Source organism: Larus michahellis, chromosome 3, assembly GCF_964199755.1.
Source record: "Larus michahellis chromosome 3, bLarMic1.1, whole genome shotgun sequence".
Taxonomy (NCBI): Eukaryota; Metazoa; Chordata; class Aves; order Charadriiformes; family Laridae; genus Larus; species Larus michahellis.
Genome location: NC_133898.1, coordinates 84,980,057 through 85,000,682, shown reverse-complemented (window position 1 = coordinate 85,000,682; position 20,626 = coordinate 84,980,057).

The window sequence follows — 20,626 nt, the reverse complement described above, 5'->3', positions numbered from 1 at the left end:
CTTAGCTTTATCATCATGTTCTTGCACGCTGATACTTTGATGTCCCTGGAGATCTCTCTGTGGAAGGGCAGCTGCACTAACTGCACGGCTTTGGCAAAAGTAAGATCCAAACATGTGACTGGGCATCAAAACATTACTACTTCAAAAGCAGCTAGAGATTTTCCTCCTTTCTGGTTACAGAGGGAATCCACTGCTGCCAGCTTGTCACTTTCGATACCCAAAAAGTTGTCTCAGCAGCCTTTGCTTTTGGTGTGATAACCATTAACACTTCACACTTGCTTCCGTGTGATGACCATTAACATTTTCATGAATTAAGAAGAATGAAACATAATTTGATCCTTAAGTCACACACTGCTTCTGTTGAGGAGGTCTTCCAGTTGATCTCAGATACTTGAGTTTTCAAGAAGAATTCTGTGAAACAGACAGCATTTACTGCAAATGCATTGTGGCCATGGTGTCCTAGCAAAACAAACAGGAGAAAACTCCTAAATAGACCGTAGGACAATCCTATGCCTGCTCAGGAATATATAGTTGAGAAAGGAAACAGATGTATATTAATAAGGCACTGAAACTCAACAAAGTGTACCTGATGGACATTCACCCATACGTACTGGTTCTTTCAGGAATGTTTCATCCATCAGAACAAGTCATGCTATTTTCTCTCTAAACGCCAGTTCTGAAAGTTCTTGCACTGGTAATTTGGAGCTGAGAATACCCAAACAGTACAAAGAGTACAGATTTCAGAGCGCAGTATGGGTGAATAAAAATACAGTTCACCAGACCTCAAATGTATGTTTCTGATTGCTGTTCAGGGACTTTACCTATTAATGAATGTAAGCTGATGAGGATGATTTCAGTTTCTCTGTAAGGCTAAGTTAGTGGTAGTGAGCGGGAAACAGAGCTTCTCTGTGTTTTCTGATACAGAAGCCATTTTGATGACAGTGCTTTTCTGGTTTTGATGGGATTTTTAGCATTTGAGTCAGTCTGTGACTACCAAATTGGAAACAACTTCATAATCCAAAGCTTAGTCAATGAAAATATGAATATAGTGGAAATAACTCGTCCATGTATGTGTGTGTATGTGCGTGTGATGGGATTTTGTGACTGATGCTGCCAAGCACTGCACATTCTGTCTCTATTCCAGCAGAGCACTGAAGCACACATATGGTTGATGGAGGCTGCACCTTTTGTGATTGAACCCTTAATGCAGAACTGTTTCATTTCCAGAGGGTTCAGTTTGTACCTAGTCAGATCCCATATGCGTTTTGTCTGGGACTCAGTCAGTTCTCAGATGTTTCTCTCAAACCCCGTCTCCTTCTTTCCCTCCAAAAACGAATATGAGACAATATTCGGAAGTCCCAGTATAGCAGTGAAGCAACTGCTAATAATTTATGCATTCATTTAACCATTGTAACTTTCAACTTCCAGTGTTATTTTATTGTCACATTTCCGTTCTCCCACCACCACTGAAAAAAAAGAAGCAATCCTTTAACTGCTTAATTATTTTTCTCTTGTCTGTATAGATTTTTCCCTACATGTATTCCTAGCTGGTATTAATAAATAACGCTTTTATATAAAAAAATCAATATTGTTGCTTTAACATTTTAATAATTTCAAAATACCTTGAGGGCATTTTTCCTCTGAAGCATGTGTATGACTTTCAGTAACACTTAATGAGTTACTCTTGCTCATCAAGGTGAAAATATGCCCTATAGTGTTGCATCTAATTTTCTTTTTCCTTCTTTGTCCTTTTCCTTAGCTAACTGCTTAGTAATGAGATGCTAATGAGGATATGACAGAATATTTAAAATTTTTAAAAAATCAGCAATGGAGTTAGCTTAACACTGAAATCAGTCATTGAATATCATAATACAGCAAGGCAAGATACAGTGCACTTACAGCAATACTTCTTATGATATTTAGTGTAATTTTAGTACTCTTCCTCTGTCATGTTCACAACAGGAAAAAAATGATTTCTTCAGTCCAGAATGAGTTAGAGTGATCGCAGTATCATCTGTGCTACCTTTAAAAAGGAACACTTGACTTCCATTTTGATAATGTGAAGTCTTTAACCTGGGAAATGTCAAACTGATTGTTTCTTTCCCAGATATTACCCAGGTGAGGTTTTCCCAGTTCACTTCTAACCTTGCTGTCAGCTCACTTTAATGGAATCTTATCAAACAATCTTCATGCTCTCCTGCCCAGCATGTGATCTTCCTTCAGTTTTCCTAAACTGAAAACAGTGAAATCCTCTGTGTTGTTTGGCTGGCACCTGTCTCCTGAACTGACATGAGATCAAAACAAACTATTTTTTTCACCACTGAGGCAAGAATTACTGGAAGGAAAGTTTAGTGAGCAAAGTATAAATGTTATTAACTTTCTGATACTTTTTTATTTTAGAGTTATTTGCTCCAACTTTTGATCTGAAGCTGAAGTTGTATGTAGCTGTTGATACGTAGGCTCAGTCTCTTGGATTTTGCAATCTGTTACTGCAGGTTAGGCCTATCTGAATTTTTCTTTCACAAGTCCAGATGAGATCGGTTAAGCCATTTATGTATTTTCATGATTCCATCTTGGTGCACATGACACTGTGACATACAGATAGGGTTGTAATAGCATGTATGAACAAACATATTAGTCTAGAGATTACTTTCACCCTTATGCCTGAAGTATTTTCAGTAGTGTGGATACTTTTCACCTAGACAGTACCAGCTTAGGGTCACTAAGTCACTTTTCATAATTCAAGCCAACCGCATCCTGGGCTGTATCAAAAGAAGTGTGGCCAGCTGGTCGAGGGAGGTGATTCTACCTCTCTACTCTGCTCTGGTGATATCCCACCCGGAGTACTGTGTCCAGCTTTGGAGTCCTCAGCACAAGAAAGACATGGACCTGTTGGAGCAGGTCCAGAGGAGGGACACAAAAATGATCAGAGGGCTGAAGCACCTCTCCTATGAGGACAGGCTGAGAGAGTTGGGGTTGTTCAGCCTGGAGAGACAAGGCTCCGGTGAGACCTTATTGCGGCTTTTTGGTAAAGGGGGCTTATAAGAAAGATGGGGACATGCTTTTTAGTAGGGCCTGTTGCGCTAGGACAAGGGGTAATGGCTTTAAACTAAAAGAGGGTAGACTAGATATAAGGTGGACTAGATAAGGAAGAAATTTTTTATGGCTACTGTGGTGAAACACATGAACAGGTTGCCCAGAGTGGTGGTAGATGCACCATTATCCCATTATGGAAAAACCCAAAACTCTCTTGGTGACACCAGCCATAGAGCCACAAATTAACAGACTGGGCCTGTCTGTTTCTTCCATGTGATCTTATACCTAGATGAAATAAAGGGTTTTAAGTTTTTTTTGGCTTGCCACTGACTTACTGAGTTGCCTGATATTACTTAATTAATCTTGTACGGTCTTCTACTATCCAACAGTAAATCTTGTAAATAACTAGATTGGTATGTTTTTCACAAATGTAATAGACATCTTGAAATATAGAGCCTGAAAACACTTCAGAAATTCAGATTTTAAACAAGTGATTTCAGATTTCTCAGTTCAAGACTCCATAGAGGACATCAACAGAACACAAGCAGTCAACAGGGTTGTTGTTTTTTTTTTGTTTCATGGTTTGTTTTGTTTCTTTTTTTAATTTTATTTAAAATTTTTATTTCATCTTTTTTCGGACACTCAAAATAGAACCAATCAATTTTTAGGACTAATGTCCCACAATTCTTAGATTTGAAAAAGAAAAGAGAAAAAATCTTTGGAAAAAGGAAAAAAAGGAAGAGGCAGAAAGTTTAGAGAATACACTTAGAATCCTAACAATACTGGTTTCCTATTTTTGAGCGGTTTGAATGGGTCAGATAAAAATCGTATGCCAAATGTGGAAGCAAATCTTGAGAAATCTGTTTATCAAGCCATCATACTTTTGTGTTGTTGTTATTGGATGACATTGGGTGTTATCATTAAGTCTCTGTCGTGGTTTGGCCTCAGACGGCAACAAAGAGCCACGTGCCGCTCGCTCGGGCCTTCCCGATACAGGAAGAATCAGAAGAAAAGGCAAAACTCTTGGGTTGAGACAAAGGCAGTTTAACAGAACAGCAAAGGGAACAAGAAAAAAACAACAATAACATGGACAGAGGAATACATAAACACGATTACGGAACCGCCGCTCCCCGCCGCTCACCGACCGGACCCGGGACGCCCCAGCCAGCTCCCAGCGGCGGCTTCCTGCCCCCTCCCCTGGCAGCTCCGGGTGGGCATGGCTCACAGGGCATGGGATACCAGGGAAAATTAACCCTATCCCCACCGGAACCAGGACAGTCTCAAAACAGTAAAATAGTGTCACACTATGGCTTAACTTTCTAAGCCATGGAAATGAAATGCTTGACTGTTTTCCTTAACTCTTTTACAGTTGACAGCTGGCTTCACTTTGGTTAAGCTAAATTAAAAAATGGAGTACTCGGGCAAGAGAGGAAAGAGAGATAAGTGACCAAAAGGCCAGATTATTATTCCTATAAAATTTGATTCGCGATTTGGCTGCAAGAATGAATAATCTGAAGGAAAAAAAAAAAAACAAAACAAAAAGGAATGAACATTATTTTAAAAATAGAGAATGGTCCTCTTACGCTTATGCAGCTGAGAACAACAATGAAAATAAATGCTTATTGTTCTAGATTGGTTTCTTTACTTTTGTATCATTATTTTTCTTACAAATAAAGGAGCCCTTCGTATTGCAGTGTGTCTGTTGCCATATAAGACAGACTACTTGGTGGCTTTTACTACATTCCTTAGGTGCTTCCTTAAGTGTGACATTTTGTGGAGATTACCCTTTTAATGGTTTCTTGTAATTTAATCCCTGGAACTGATTTACTTCCTGGAATTAAATTCAAACACAAATACATACACATATTTTTTTATATGTATATGTGTGTGTGTGTATACATATGTGTTTGTATGTATGTTCATGTGTATATATATACACACATATATATGTGATTATATGTAAATTTATGTATACATATAGCTTTCCATAAAAGAAGAATTTCTGCATCTGAACTTAAGTCACTAGGTAACATTGACTAGAGGAACTGACAAATAGCATTGTCGAGCAGCTCTGGAGCTATGCGTCTTCAGGATACCTCATCATGCAGATCTGCTTATAAGGCAGAATGGAGAAGCCCATAAGGGCTTCTGGGTCCTGGCTTTGTTGCATAGAGTTTGCAGTCTCTGAGAGATCACCTGAGCCCTTCAGAGTTTTGCTGCATTGTGGCTCCCAGGCTCTCAGACTGGAGGCTTTAGTAAGACTATCAGCCCCACTGTCTAGACTCTCAAGCCATAGGATCTTGGTAATTTGTCAGTTACCAGACAATTCATTCCAGAACTGGGAACGCCATAGCCAGCTGCTTCCAGGGTCAGTGGCTCCAGGGCAGATCCATCATGTAGACTGACCCAGAACAAATCAGTTATGTGAACCTGCCCCAGCTTTTGACAGGCAAAGCTTTCAGGTTTCCTCTTCTGGAAGTAGTTTGGTCGGTCTGCCCCAGACCTGCCAAACTTGGCAGCAGTAAATTGATTGCTCTGAAGCAGCCTGGCAGGACTACAGGATTTTCCTTTGATTTGGCAAAATGTAGTCAAACCTGAAATGAGTCAAACAAAGCATTCAGGCTCAGTGAAACCTTTTTTAATGAAAATATTTCCCTGGGAAATATCTGACCATCTGTACTCAAGCTAATAGAGCCAGTTCTCACTAGGGTCATAAATATGAATTACATGCAAGTTTCCATTAGCATTATACTCTAATACCAGTGGTTTTTTGTAAATGTTAAGTCAGGATTTTTACAACACACATGGTATTTCAGTTTTGGACCAGCAGCTTTTAGCAGTCTTTGTGTTATGTTTACTTTTTTCATATATGCTCTGTGTGTATGTTCCCTAAATGGAGCATGCACTGTGCGACTGTTTAGAACACTGTCTTTTTTCCACAGTATCCAATGCTTCCTTTTTCCTGGATGTGTCTGAAGTGAGTAGCTGCCTTACAAACCAGAGTATTTCAGTTTACAAGACAACCAGAGACAGTCCAGTTTGTCACTCTTGTTATTTATGTGTGTGACTCTGGTGGTTCCTGGAGACCTCAGGTCCATCATAGCATCAGAACACAAAGTGTACGCACATTGCTCCTCCTCCTACTTGGGTGTGTTTGTACATCAGAAGGAATCATCAGATCTGATTAAAATGCAGATCAGACTGAAGTAGGGAAGATGGACCTTGCTATACTAATCTGAAGTTATGTTATATGCTAACAAATATAAAACTATGATCACTAGAAAAGAGATATTAGCTCAAAGCTGTAATCCTAAAAAGCTCATCTGCTGCACTTCTGCATTTGCATATGGTCAAAAATCCATTAATTTTAACTGGATAGCTTGATTCACTTCTCTTCTCCATGCCTCATTAGGATTCATAAACTCAGTATTTCTGTTTATTTCTCGTCAAGGCTTTTACTCAAACCTGTTCTGAAATCTCCCTTTTGTATTAGACTGTTCATCCAAAATGTAAGAAGGCTGGATTGGTTTGGTTTTGGTTGTTTGAGGGGTTTTTTTTGCTTCTCTAGGGGAAACCAACCTCACATTTATTTCACAGATAAAAGAGTGTGGTGCGCCCCCTGACCCCCACCTGATCCTAATTCTAGGGGAACAAACTTGTCAGGCCAGGGTGAAAATAAGAGGCAACTATTCTTCCTAGTTGTGTAATAGTAATGCTTTCCCCCAAGAATCAGGAGGTCTTGCATTTTCATCCTAGCCCATAAAGGTCATACTTATACTAGTAAACTAAGTGTCCAGGCCATGGAACTGAGCATATGATGACTATTTAAGCATTTACAGACTCCCTGAAAGTTTTGGTTCATGGCAGCTAACACCTTCCCAGGCTGCGCAAAGTAGTGTGAAGAAGAGCAAAGAACAAAGCTTTTCAGGAGAGCTAAGGGTATTCCTGCCGAGTGGTATGGATGAGGTCTCCTGTATGAGGGATGAATAACAGTAGCAATGTTAGCAATCCTACTCCATTCTGTTTACCAGCATAAACATAACCAGAGCATCTGTGTGCTAAATGAAAGACATTGAATAAAATGCTGAGGTAAATCACACCTTTTTTTGAAGGCTCTTGTCACAAGATTAAAATCTAGCAGAATACTCCTTCTGGTTGAGTGATATTTGTTACTCTGTGTAAAGTGTAAATATTTCCAATACATATCTGATATATTCATCCTGGCATCCAGAACAAGGGAAATAGAACAGTCCTGCTGGGACATGACAAGTTGGAGTCATAGACTGTATCTTCTCAAAATGGAGAAGAAGGAATTAAATGCAGTGTACATAGATCCCTCTTTAGCATGGACCTTTTTGTGGATCATGTTTTAAGATGTCTAACTTCTCTAATGAATCATATAGGGAGCTTTATGATTCCATCCTTGGGACTAGTGCTTAAAAATTAGGTATTGGGATGTTTTAGTTCCCTTTGAATCTAAGCCAATGAGACTTAGCATTTCTAAATCCCCACCGAATGATAGTGGCACAGGAGAAGGAGAAAATCGAGTTTTAGTCAGTCTGCCTAAGAATAAATCATAACCCTGAGGATATATACTTATAATGCCTCTAACGGGAATTCATTGTGACTTTGATGAGGAAGGGAAAGGCAGAGAAGTAGAATGCATCAAAGTATTTGAGAAACCTCAAAGGAAACAATAGAATTGGAATTATTCAGTGGGATTATGCATATCCCAAAACCGTCTAAACGTAGACTGGTCTTAAAGCATACGTTATGGCCCAGTGGGATAACTTGGAAGAAAACCAAGCTTCAATAATCATACTGCATATATAAAATTTGCATTTAAATAACGTTAATGACTTAAGTGTCACAGTCATAAAAAGAATTTAAAAAATACTTCTTGGTTAAAAAAAGTTATGTTTTTAAAATAGCGTATATAAAAAATGCCTGATAAGGTAAAAGAGTTGAACCTGCAGATATAGAATTTCTCTAAGAAAAATTTTGAATTCACCTCTTCACTGGACTGTCCCATGCATTTGTAAATTCCAGTTCTGGTGTGAGCTGGATGTTCCCGTTACAGCATGTTCTTGTTTCAAAGGAACAGGATTTTACAACTGGTGATTTAAACACAAAAAATGTTATCCTTAAGCATTTGTCAAATACCTTCCTTGAATAAGTCTGAACTTCTGTAAAAGGGATCCTCCCTTCTTCAGGAAAGAAGACTTTTTTAATTCTCAGGATTGTAGCAGTCAAGCACAGAAGTACTTACTCTGATGATCTGTTTTTGTGGAACAGCACTCCGTAAACCCTGAGCCGGAACCCCCGTTCATCCCAGGCACACTCCTTTTCCCTTTCAGGAACCGTCTTGTGCCTCTTTCCAGAAAGCTTTCTTAGCCAGAGAGGTGTTTGCTGTTGAGGACCCTCCTTTATTACTTCCAGCTGTCTGTATCTCAGGAAGGTGAAAAAACAGGCATTCCCTTTATTTTTTAGTCTTCTTTGAAAGTCTGTTAACCAGTTAGGATTGGTTTTTTTTGTTTGGTTCATTGGCTATGTGTACACCATGGAGATTTTATATAAAATTTGTTTCAGAGAAGAAAACGTAAATGGTTGGGCATTTCTGTTACGTTCTGTTTCAATGTTTTCTGAATGAAATATGTCATGTTTCCCTTCAAAACAACTTACAGTACAATATAAAATATAAAGGTTGAAGTAGAAATATTTAAATTGAGGCAATAATTAAAATACTGAAGTGGTGTTTCTCAGTCTTTTTATAGCCCGTGGAATACTCAAACCAAAATTCACAAGAATCATCTACCTATTTTGGGAAAAAGAAAACACCCCACCGCCCAAAATCAAGTGCTGGATTTGTGCCATCATACACAGAATAACCTCAATGGTGTTCATTTTCACTTTTCTTAAAAGCCTGAGTTTTTTGAGTTCACAGCAGTAAGTCGTTATCACCCTTCTCCATTCCATTTGTTTCCTTCCACGTGACAGGGAACATATGGTCAAATACATGTTTAAAAAAAGAATAAACATTGCAAAAAAACCCCAACATGGCAATGATTTAATATGCTGCTTCCATGGAACACAGGCCGAGAAAAACATTATCCTACTACATTTTGATGAAATACTTTGTTTTATTCTCAATCAGAGAACAAAATCAAATGCTGGAAACCTGTGTGAAATACACTTTTCCTCTTGAGTCTGTCTGTAAGTAATTTCAAAATGTATTCAGAGGAATCTGGCTGAAAATACAATCTTTACCATACCAATTATGTCACTTGTCTGAGAAGAAAAGTCTTGTGTATTAGATCTATATTACTACCCATACATATCCATGAGCACACTGTGATGTAACTTAAATTTATTTCTACAAATTATGTCCAGAGAACAGCTATTTTATTAATTGCAGCAAGCTGCGTTTATCTCTGCAAGGCTGAACAAATGAACAGCACAGATGCCCTTTGGCAACAAGAATGATAAGTGGATTGTATGGTCCCTCCAGTACAGATCAGACTGACAAGAAGCAAAAGGTGGAAAACATAATGAATCTAGCCCATGTATGTGTTAGATTTTGACATGCTTGTCTGTACATCAATCAATACAAGAGACTGCTCCTCAGAGGAAGAGAACACTAACAGCTGTCAGGGATGTTACTCTAGGACACTGCAGACATTATGCTGCATTCTTTCCTTATATCTACATAATCAGCTGCAAGACAAAAAGGGGAAAGATAACAGCTAACTGGGAGGAAATGTTTATTTCTATTAAAATTCTTATATTTAACCTGGTATGCAAAAAGCATCCATTACAATTTGGCTATCCATCTATAAAATATGTGTTTGTGACAGCAAATTAATGCTCTAGTGAGGTATAAGTATATAAGTTGTTAAAGAATTTCTTAATACATAGCATGTCTGTTAGCCCAGTTTTTATTTCTATAGGTACAGTCCCTTAAGAGTAAAGACAAGGCAGATTACAGTTTGTCTGTAAAGGCAAAGAATTCCTGAAAAAGAGCAAGATATGGAGCTGGATATGCAGAATCAGAATCATGCAACTGATTGCTTTCTGTGACTATATTCTTTGCTTTTATGGCAAGTCAACCTCATGATCTGAGGTCGTCACATTAAGATTAACACCTGGTGATATGGCTGTTCTACAAAGCATGGAGGAGAGAAAGCCGTATCTCATTTTAACACTGATTACTGTTTGAGTAACCATACATCTTCCTCAGACAAAATGGGTACTGCTGAATTGGCTTACATGTGCTTAGTTAGAAAAAGAAGGGGGAAAAAAAACACCCAAAAAAAAAAGACCAAAACGCACAACCTGCCCCCTCCTCCCAATTTTGCATTAAATCTCAAAATCATTTCAGAGGTCCCAGTCATTTTAGATGGCTTATTAAACAAACTACACATTTCTGTCTCAGTGCACATATCATAACGTTTGAAATATTAGCAGTGCTGTGCATTAGATTAAAATTATATGCTGCACCTGAAGCATTAAACTTTGACAGGACTATGCTGGGTAAGTTAACAAGAAAGCACTCCTCAGAGAAGATACTAAAATAGTCTATTAGCTGTGCAAGTAATTATCTTCATATGCATTTGTGATGTTTTAAAACAGCGGAAAAATTTATTTTACTTGTACAACTCTGAAATACAGCTGATTAAAGGACTGAACTGTAAGTATGAAATTGTATGCTGTCATTCTAACCATTTGTACCCAGCCTCTGAGAGAACAAATAACATTCAATACTCCAGTTGAAGGCATTAGCAAAGCCTAGATAAGTTTTGGCATAAAATTGATTAAACTACTCTAATAACATTTATGCTTTCTAAAAAGCAACACAGCCAAGATGTCTATTAGACAGGATTTGAAAAGGCTACGTTCATTAAAAAAAGACAAAATATGATGTTTTGAGTCAGTTCATTGATGGTTCAAAAAATCTTTAAAAACCTGAATCCATCTGAAGCTTTAAAATACTACACTATTTTAATATTTTTTCGCAGTTATTCTAGCCATGCTGCCTTCTTAGCTAAGTTTTACTGCTTCCTTTTTTGGTTTCACTCTTCTCTGACAACAAGACATTTCAAAGAAGCTGAAAATAGCTTATTTTGTTAAAATCCTCTCCTGCTGGGCTATCCATTTGCATGAGGATATATGGTAGGCACTTCTTGGCTCCTCTGGCTCATCTAGAAACTCACCCTTCTAATGTAATCTTTCTGTGAATGTTAGGAGTAATTACCTGTATTTTCTCACAATTATTTTCCCAAACAGATGCTGTGGTGACATTTGCAGCAGATGTTCACAGTGTGGTGTGGTGGTTTTTTTTTTTGTTTGGTTGGGTTTTTTTATTTAATTTTTGCATGAATTTTAAGACTGGCATTATTAAGAATATATCAGTATAGCACCATCCATTCCATACGCATCCACATGCATCGTGAACCACACAGGTGCTGTGCTAGGATACCTTCACTGCTTATACTATGTGAATTAGTTCATGTGTGTTCAATTTAGAGCCAATCTGAAATGCTACATTAATGATTCTTCTGTCTACGGAGATCGAACTGCTGAGACCCTATGAAGCAAAACATTGGTGGTGACTATGGCTTGTTTTCTTCTCTATGCCTATATTTCTATTTTTCTGAAAGTAGTGTTAGGTCTATTCTAAAAAGAGCTGATAGCTAGAAATTGTATTCTGTATGCATCAGGATGTATATGTATGTTTATATTTCCCTTTTTGTGAGATCCCAAATTTGCTACTAAACAGGAAAAAATGTACCAACATTCAGCAAATACTGTAAAACTCATATCCTTCAGTCAATGGCAAATCGTTCTTTAGAAAAAAAAGTATATGCAAAGGATTATGATAACTTATAATTACCTTCATTAATCAATTTTTAAAAATAATTACAATGGCTATTTCTTGGCCATTCACCCATTCATAATTACTCAGACAAGGAAGAGAAAAGAGACAAAATATATTTTCATCACTGTCTTAAAAGAAATCCTTCCTGAAGTCCAAGAGAATCCCAGTTCTCTTTATATATATACATTTCTTGCTTACTATGTCTGCAGAGACCCTCTGCCCTATCTTGCAATGAAAATTGTGTTCAGAGCTCATTAATAGCCTTCCTGGATTGTTTCCATATGACCCTCTTGTAGGTTGTAGTAAATATTTCCTTGCCTTGAGCACAAAACCCACCACAAATAAACCCAAAAGACCCACATGACATTGTGCATACAGTACTGCTTTTAAACCTTTAAGCTCACCCTTGAGAAAATATCAATGCTCTTTTCATTTTTTGCATTTAGCAACTAGGTGTGACATGAAAAAGAGTCCTAGGATTTCTGGTTCCAGAAATCACAGTTTGAACTACATGGAAGAAATTAATTTTGGCTGAGGGATAAATTATCTGTCATTTTTTAATGATGTGTAACCAAAGTGAATAAGAACTGTTGTTTTTTCCTGTTCGCTACCTTTCACTCCATAGAGTAAGTCTGCTGCCATTGGAAAGTCAACATTTGCCAGTGGTTACCAACTGTTAGCAACACTTACATTAGCTAAAATTATGTCGTATTTCCTTGCTAAGAACAAACAACGTCACCAGTGTTTGTTTTTCTAAGTGCATACCAATTACAAGAAGTACTAAATTGATAGTAAATTGAGACATTACAAATAAGAATGTGGCAGAGGTTATTCTGAGATATAGTGTCAGAGGTGGAGAGTTAAGTAGTTTGAAAAACATCAGAGCAATATACTGTTGTGGGAATAAATGAGGTGCTATTCTGAATCTAGAGATGATGAAGTGATGAGTGAAATGCCAACTAACATCTTGGGTATAGACAGAAGCCCAATCCAAATTATTGCTTACTGAGACCTGAAATTTTCCTGTAGGCTTTCTACCAAATCCAAGAATAATTTCTGATGATTCAATAAAGAAGCATGACTTCAGATAAACTAAAAATGGAACACGGGACTAATTGGTGCCTTAACCTTAAGGATGTCTTCATAGTTTGAAACACAGAGTAATAGGTGGCTATCATACAATCATAAGTTGAGAGACAACTATAGTAACAGCAGAAGAATTGTCAACAGGGAAAAGTAAAATATAAGATATAAAAGTCCTGCCATATTTTTAAGTTTCTTTTTCATTTTCACATTATCAATACGTGTTTGTATACAATTGTGTTTGTTAACATAACCATATTAGAATTTGCAGCAAACCTGTCAGTTGCAATATCTCCTGCAGTATATGTTTTGTATTTATATTACTAGTGGAACATATTCTACTCCATCTGAGTAGAATAAAGTAAGACAAAGAGCTACTTATTGCAGAAAGCTGTAGTAAAGATGCTATGTAATTTCCATATTGTGTATTATTTTCCATCTTGGAGTTTTACTACATAAATCGTACCATAAACTATCTTAAATAATGGATCTTCCTTTCTTTCTGCATCTTTTTTATGCTTTGTTACAAATGAAACTTTAAGAAAAAGAAAAATTCTAGCTCAAGTTATGCTGTATTGTACATTTAAAATGCTTGGAAGCTCTGACAGCTGGTACTAGTGTTAACTATGTTAGGGAGAAAGAAAAAAGAAGCAATAAAAATAAAAATACTCACGTTGGCAGAAAAAGGTATATTTTCTAAACTTAGTAAGACTGCATCATCTGTCCCTGTTGCTTCAGTGCTCCCAGGCAGGGACTACTTCTTACCTAGTTTCTTTCTGAAGCAGTGACTAAGTGTGGAATTTGTCATTATCACAACATTTGTTCCTTTAATGTATTTTTTAAAATATTTTTGATATTTAGCACTTTTTATTTTTTTGCATTATTATAACAAAATTGTTTGAATTCATTCTCTGCTTCTGCAAAACACTGGGCAGCTGGACCTTCATTTCAATTTGCTGGTATGACATGCATATAATCTCTTTTGAATGTAGCAAACCAGTCACAATCTTAACGTGACTGTCTGCCGCTCCAGGGAGTTGGGAAATTAATTTTTTCTTGATTTTTTTGTATTTATAAATTGAGTATTATGTATTTTTAATTTTACATTTCTGTTCAAAAGAATGCAGATAGAGTGAAAAAATAACATACTCAACTGTGATTTAGTGAACAACACAAATATTTAAATTAATGAATATACATAGAATTTACAATGTATGTTTTACTGGATCAGATAGAGTTTTTTCGTTTTTGTTTTATATTTTGCTGCTTTCAAGAACACCATTTTAGTAAATGAAACACTTTATGTTACTGCTACCCCATACAGTTCAATTCTTACAGATGACTATATAAATTGTTATATAATTTGATTTTTTTAATTCTCTCCATCAAGCCACTGCATTTTACATATTCATGTAAGTTTATATACATATAGGTAAGCTTCTGTATCTTGTGTGTGGGTGTATAGCTTTTTTTTCCTGGCACAGGATTGTCTTTTTACAAATTGGTCTTTTTACAAATGGACACAGCTAACAACAGACTACTAAGGCTATAGATTAAAATGAGAAATTTTGGCAGAATTTTTTCTGAAGATGGCCATTTGATTCAACTACTTCTTTTTTTTTTTTTTTCCCCCACAATCATCTTTTTATGTTTCAAGACTGTTCTTTATCCTGACTGAGCTGGGCACCAACATCAGAAATCAGAAATGTTATCTTAGTCTGTACTAATAACCCAAGTCTTTCAGTTGGGTCATTTAACATACAATTATATTGTTTTTCCTCTTTGAACTTCTAAGTTTTGTCTTGCACATTCCAGAAACTCCTACCAGGGACAGGATAAATGTAATACTTTTATCTTTCTGGTCACCAGTGAAATAATGATATAAAAATTGTATTTCATTTAAACACTTAAAATTTGTCAGCCTTTTTTATAAGATAAACATAAAACCAAAAATTATTGGGGTTGAAATAAGTGACTTGAAATATGCCATATATTTTAAAATTATTTTGCCTACATTCAGATTTTTTAGAAGAGGGAATTAAAAAAAACCCAAAAACCACTAAAAAAAGAATTAGAAGGATTTTTTTAAATTCTAAAAAAAAGGGATTTTTGGAAAGAAATAGTTACAGAAAATGTATAAAAATAAAAATCCAATTACTTTTTATTACATGAATTGACATGAATTAATGAATAGTTTTTATCTCTCTGTAATATTTTTCAATTTGTTTACTATTATTTGGAAACAAGCAAAAAAACAAATTACATATGTTTTATCTTTAGTAAACCAAATTCAGACTCCCATTCATGACAGCTGTCTTATTCCACATGGCAGTTTTATCTCAGCAAATTACAGAACTCTAAACATTTTTCTAGGATCTTCTAGAGGGATTAAGACAGGGAATGAAGCCTAGAAGAAGGATAGGGGAGATGACTACTGGTATTGTGAATGTCAAGTAGTAGCTGCAGACATTGCAGAATTTGGGACTAGATGCCTTTCAGCAATATGGAGAAAGCTTATTAGGAAAATATGCAAACTGAAGTGTGGCTAGAGGGACTTGGAGAAAAAGACATAAGAGGTTTGGATTAATTTTGGTGGAGGATGGTTTTAGATATTGGGACTGAGGCCAAAAATTTTTACAACCAAAAACATTGTAAAAAGGTATTTTTGACAATATGGGAGAATTGTCATGGAGAATAATGACTAATTAGAATATGATACAGAACCAGACAAGCTTAATCATCAGAAAAACAATAGATTGAGACAGAGGTAAGGCAGTCTAGAAAAGGATCCAAAAAGGGAAAATGTACTTAATTATATACTTCTTGGGCAAGAGTTGAAGAGATTTAGTAGGAATAATGGTGTTGGGTTTAGAGGGTGATGCAAAGTGGTAAGTGAGACAGATTTTTAATTTGAAGATAGAAACAAAAGGTGAATATTTATACTTACTGCTCAAGGAAATTGGGAATAGGATTTGAAGGTGAGGGAATGAGCAATATAAAACAAGACTTGTAATTGGATTAGGGAAATTTGAGAACTGATCCTGATAAGGATAGTAGGGGAATATGAAGAAAATTCTGTTCATCTCTAACCCATTAGAAGATTTTTAAGTTTTGTGACTTCTATCAGCAATAGATGAGAAACAGAATGGCAAAATGCTTAAATGCTATTCATGTAGCAGATAATAATATATTACTGTTGTTAACCTGTTCACTTGGCAACACTCATTGTAACAGACATGTGTCTTTTTAAAATTCCTTTTTTTAAAAAAAAAAAATAATCTGAAGTTACAAACCACATTAAAAGAACACAATAACATACCACAAAGTCAAACTTTGAGAAATGTCAGATTATATGCTACCTTGAATGTTACACAGTGATGAAATTGTTATTTGCAAGTAGAATAATATTTTTGCATTTACTTCATTGCATACGACAGATGTAGATGCAGCAAGATTGTGTAGTGGTGAAGGTTGTCATTGCTACATTACTTGCTTCAGAATCTGGGAAGTATGCAATGACTTAAATAGAGTCCTCATCAGATAGAAGGATACTCTACTGATTTAGTATTCTAAAAGCTGATTGTGACAAATTCTGATTTGATTTGCTTGATACTTCATGAGATGTGAAGCAAGTAACCTAACAAAGCTCAAAAAATACGGTCACTCATTTTTAACAATTGTGAAATGTGTGAACTTTCAAAACAATTAGCTGAATTTGCTGTATATTCACAATAGCAATTAAAAACAAAGGGACATGTGCCTTAAACGAATCAAGTGCTACATAATGAAAATTACTTAGGCATAAGAGGTTCCAGCTGCCTCCTGCCCAAAATGTAGCAGTGTTTCAGTATTGATCTTCCTCTATTTTGGGTCTCCAGCTATGAAATGAAATTATACTGCTCCCTCACCTGCCAAATATATTTAAAAAAATTCCGATACTGTACTGCTTAGAATAGTCCAGAACAGCCTGGGAGATAATGGGTAATTCATAATCAGAACAGTATTTAAATAATGTCCAATAAATAGACCCTAAGGCTATACTTTGAACAATAAGGTTAAACCAAACCAAAACATAAAATATTAACTATCTGGTGGAAGTAAACAATGTTTATTTATTTAGAAGGGTTTTGAAATAAGGTTATAAAGGTAATTTTAATTTTCAGATTAATTTTTCTTTACTTTTCAACTTTTAGAATGTTCTTCTACATAGGCATAACAATTATAAATAGCTGAATGGAACACATGAACCATTTAGAGCAGCTACTTCAAATTAACTCTGTGATTGTGATCACTTGCCACTGAGAAATCTTATGATACTAAGCAAGCAAGATAATGTGTACAGCAAAATAAGATACATTATTTTGAAATGTAGACTACATTTCTGCTTACTTGACCTAATCATCTCCTTGCATCTGAGACTTCTTTTTTTAACTCTTAAAAAAGGATTTTGTTCTGATTCCTAGAGTTAGTACTCCCAGATTGACTGTTTGTGAAAACACGGAGACAGAACAGCCCACTCAAGCTATTTCCATAATGATATTTTCCTTTTCCCAAGGGAATATTAACATCAAACAGGGGCAGATTGATGAGCATGCCGAGGTATGTAGCACAGTGGAATCACACATCGAAGAAATCATACAGATAGAAATTTTTCAGAGTGTATTTCACCTATACATCTGGCTTTGCCTCCAGCCTTACCACAGCATTTTCATAGCTAAAGAATGAAAAGACACCATAAATAAATTTGATGAAAATAAAACCAAGAACAAAGTAAACTCAAAGACTTGTAATTTCTGTGAAAAACGAGTAATAGTTAACATAGAACTTCCGGTTACGTTTCCAAAATGAGTCTGATTTATGTCTTATCCTGGAACATCGGGCTAAAGAAGATAGTCTGCTGAGACAGTAGGGGGAAATGTCTTTTCCTTGAAATGGAAGATACAGTCCTTAGAACAAGAATTGCATCTAAATGTCTGAGGGCTGTTATTTGATGTAGTTAATTCATATTCTCCTTATAACTGTGTTACTTTAGAGGTAGGTTCTCTGTTGACTCACCTGAGACTGAACTGAGTGATTTATGTTGCTAACTTTCCTGGCTGAGGTAAATGCTAAACTGGCTGTCAGTCAGGATTAGATTGTGGTTTAGGACTGACTTTACTTGATCATTCAGGTATGCACTGTCAGGCTAGTTAAACAGGATCTCCTTTGTTCCTCTGATACAGAAGCCATTTTTTATCTCATAGTATGAAAAAATCTTACAGAAAGGCGTAATGTCTGGAGCAGGAAACTGCAACTGTGAACTGTGAATATGTTTACTTACATATATATGTGCAGGTATCAGGTTAATAATACACAAACACTACTAGGTTTCCAAAGCCATGTTAGACAAATAATAGGAAAATTCACGTTAGGCAAAAGGGTGGGCAAGACAAGAGGGACCAAAGGGGGGGGAAATAAGCAAAAGAAATTTTATGGCCATGCTAGGTTTGACCTTTTTACTATGTGTATGTACAGCGCCTAGAATATGGACCTTGGTCCATGATTCATGCTATTGGCTTGATAGACATAGTAAATAAGCCACACATACAGAAGATACAAATTTAATTTTCAACAGAGAAAATTCGGAATTAATAGCACAAAGTTAGTCACTCATTTCCTGGGTAAAAAAAATAAATAAAGTTGCTACATGTATATATTTTAGTTAAAGAAATCAAGTCAACATGAGAGAGTGACAAAGTCATTTTTTTACACTGAAGGGTTCAGTTCCCCTGTTTTCAGTTGTGTGTGATTTACATAATTTCTTTCTTCTATAAATCTTTTTATTCTATCTTTTAGTTCATCATGCCTATGCAGCGCTCATCTATCCTCATCTGAGCACTTGGATACCTATCATCAGGTATCTGTTCTAGTATTATACTTGATACATAACCAAACTATGACAGCTACATTCTTACAATCTTCTGATAAGGTCTAATTTTGTGTCCCTTATTTATTTTATTTCAGTTGATCTGTTCATTGTCCCGTCAGTGAATTTCAGTTCCACCTATTCCTGTGATGTCATTTGTCGTTTTCATGACTATTGTCTTTGCTATGTTGGCTTTAATTTTTAGCAAATAACTTTTGATATTGATAGTTATCAACTATCCACATATTGAGCAGATGCAACTGTAGCAGTTCAATCTTTTTCTGTCAACTTCATAATGTTTTTGGCTTTTTTAAATGAATCCTCCAAAATATTCCTTTTCTAATTTTTGGGGGGTTTTTGCCTCCTTCCTTGTCTACACACACACATTTGTCTTGTTCAAACTGATTTTTGTTCTAAATCTGTTGCTTTTCTGGTTTAGCACTGTGGATATGTATCTGGCCTATTGCCCTGCAAGCTACACTTTGTTCCTTCTGGTCTGCGAAAAAAACCCTTGAAGAACTTTCTTGGAATGTGAAAGAGACAATTTCCTCTGTAGCTTTTGTGCATATTCTTGTCTTCTTCATTACAGGTTGATATCACGGTTGCTTTCATGCATTTATTGAATACCTGTTCCTTGTAAATACCATTCAATAGTTTTACCTTGTCTGTGTTGTGGGTTTCTCACCTACATTACCAACCATAGACAATATTTCTTCCTTAAAAGGAAAAAAAATACCATTTTTTCCCCTGTATCTTTTGCTTTCTTTCATTTTTATCTGTACTACTTCTTCAGGACCCATTTAATTACTGGTTTTGGAATGTTGTGCAACTTTGAGATATTTCTCCATCATTCTCAATCATTCTTGGTTGTTTGCTGTTACTTGCACGCATTTGTCTTTCACCCTTTTTGGTTCCTCTTGTCTTACATAACATTTCTCTTTATATATTCTTCTGCTACTTTACTTTCTTTGTTTGCTTGCTGATTAGTTTCATACTCCCTAAATCATCTGTTTTATCTTGGGTCAACCTATTGTGTTCATATCTTCATACTGTTACTACTCAGTTGCCTTGCACGCCAAATCTTCCATAAAACCAAAACTAATGTAAAGCTAAAACACATAAATAATGCTGTGTTTCTCTGTGATTACATCAGAGACATAATGATTTTATAAAATTCATCTTTGCGTTATCTTTAAGCATCTGGCCTTTTCTATTTGTGTTTATCCCAAATCTGAATTTCTACTCCTTTTCTTGTCAGCTGTCAACGTGATTCTTGTGATGACAGTGCAAAATTAGAATCTAACCTGATATTAGTTGTAATTATCTTGACATTACACTTTGTTACATAGAAAACCTACCATGTGTAGAAAATCTAAGATGCCCCTCCTTTGTTAATCAGATTCTATCTAGACCAATTCCTTGGAAACACTCTGAGTTGAATTAATTTATATGTTTTTTCCCCATCCTATCCCACCCCCCACCCCCCATTCCCCACCCAGTAAAGTAAAACACAGTATGCTTTTTTCCTTTTTTTCCCTTTCATTTTCTTTGCAGTATCCAAATCTGTCTCCTGGTCTAGGCCAGAAATTTGGAGTTTGCTTTGTTTTGTTTGTTTTGTTTTTTTATTTTCATTGCAAAATTTTCCATTCATAATGTATTTTTCATTTCATCCTACTTTCTGTGAGGTGAATATGACTTGTCTCAAATTTAAAAGTAAGTAAAATTAC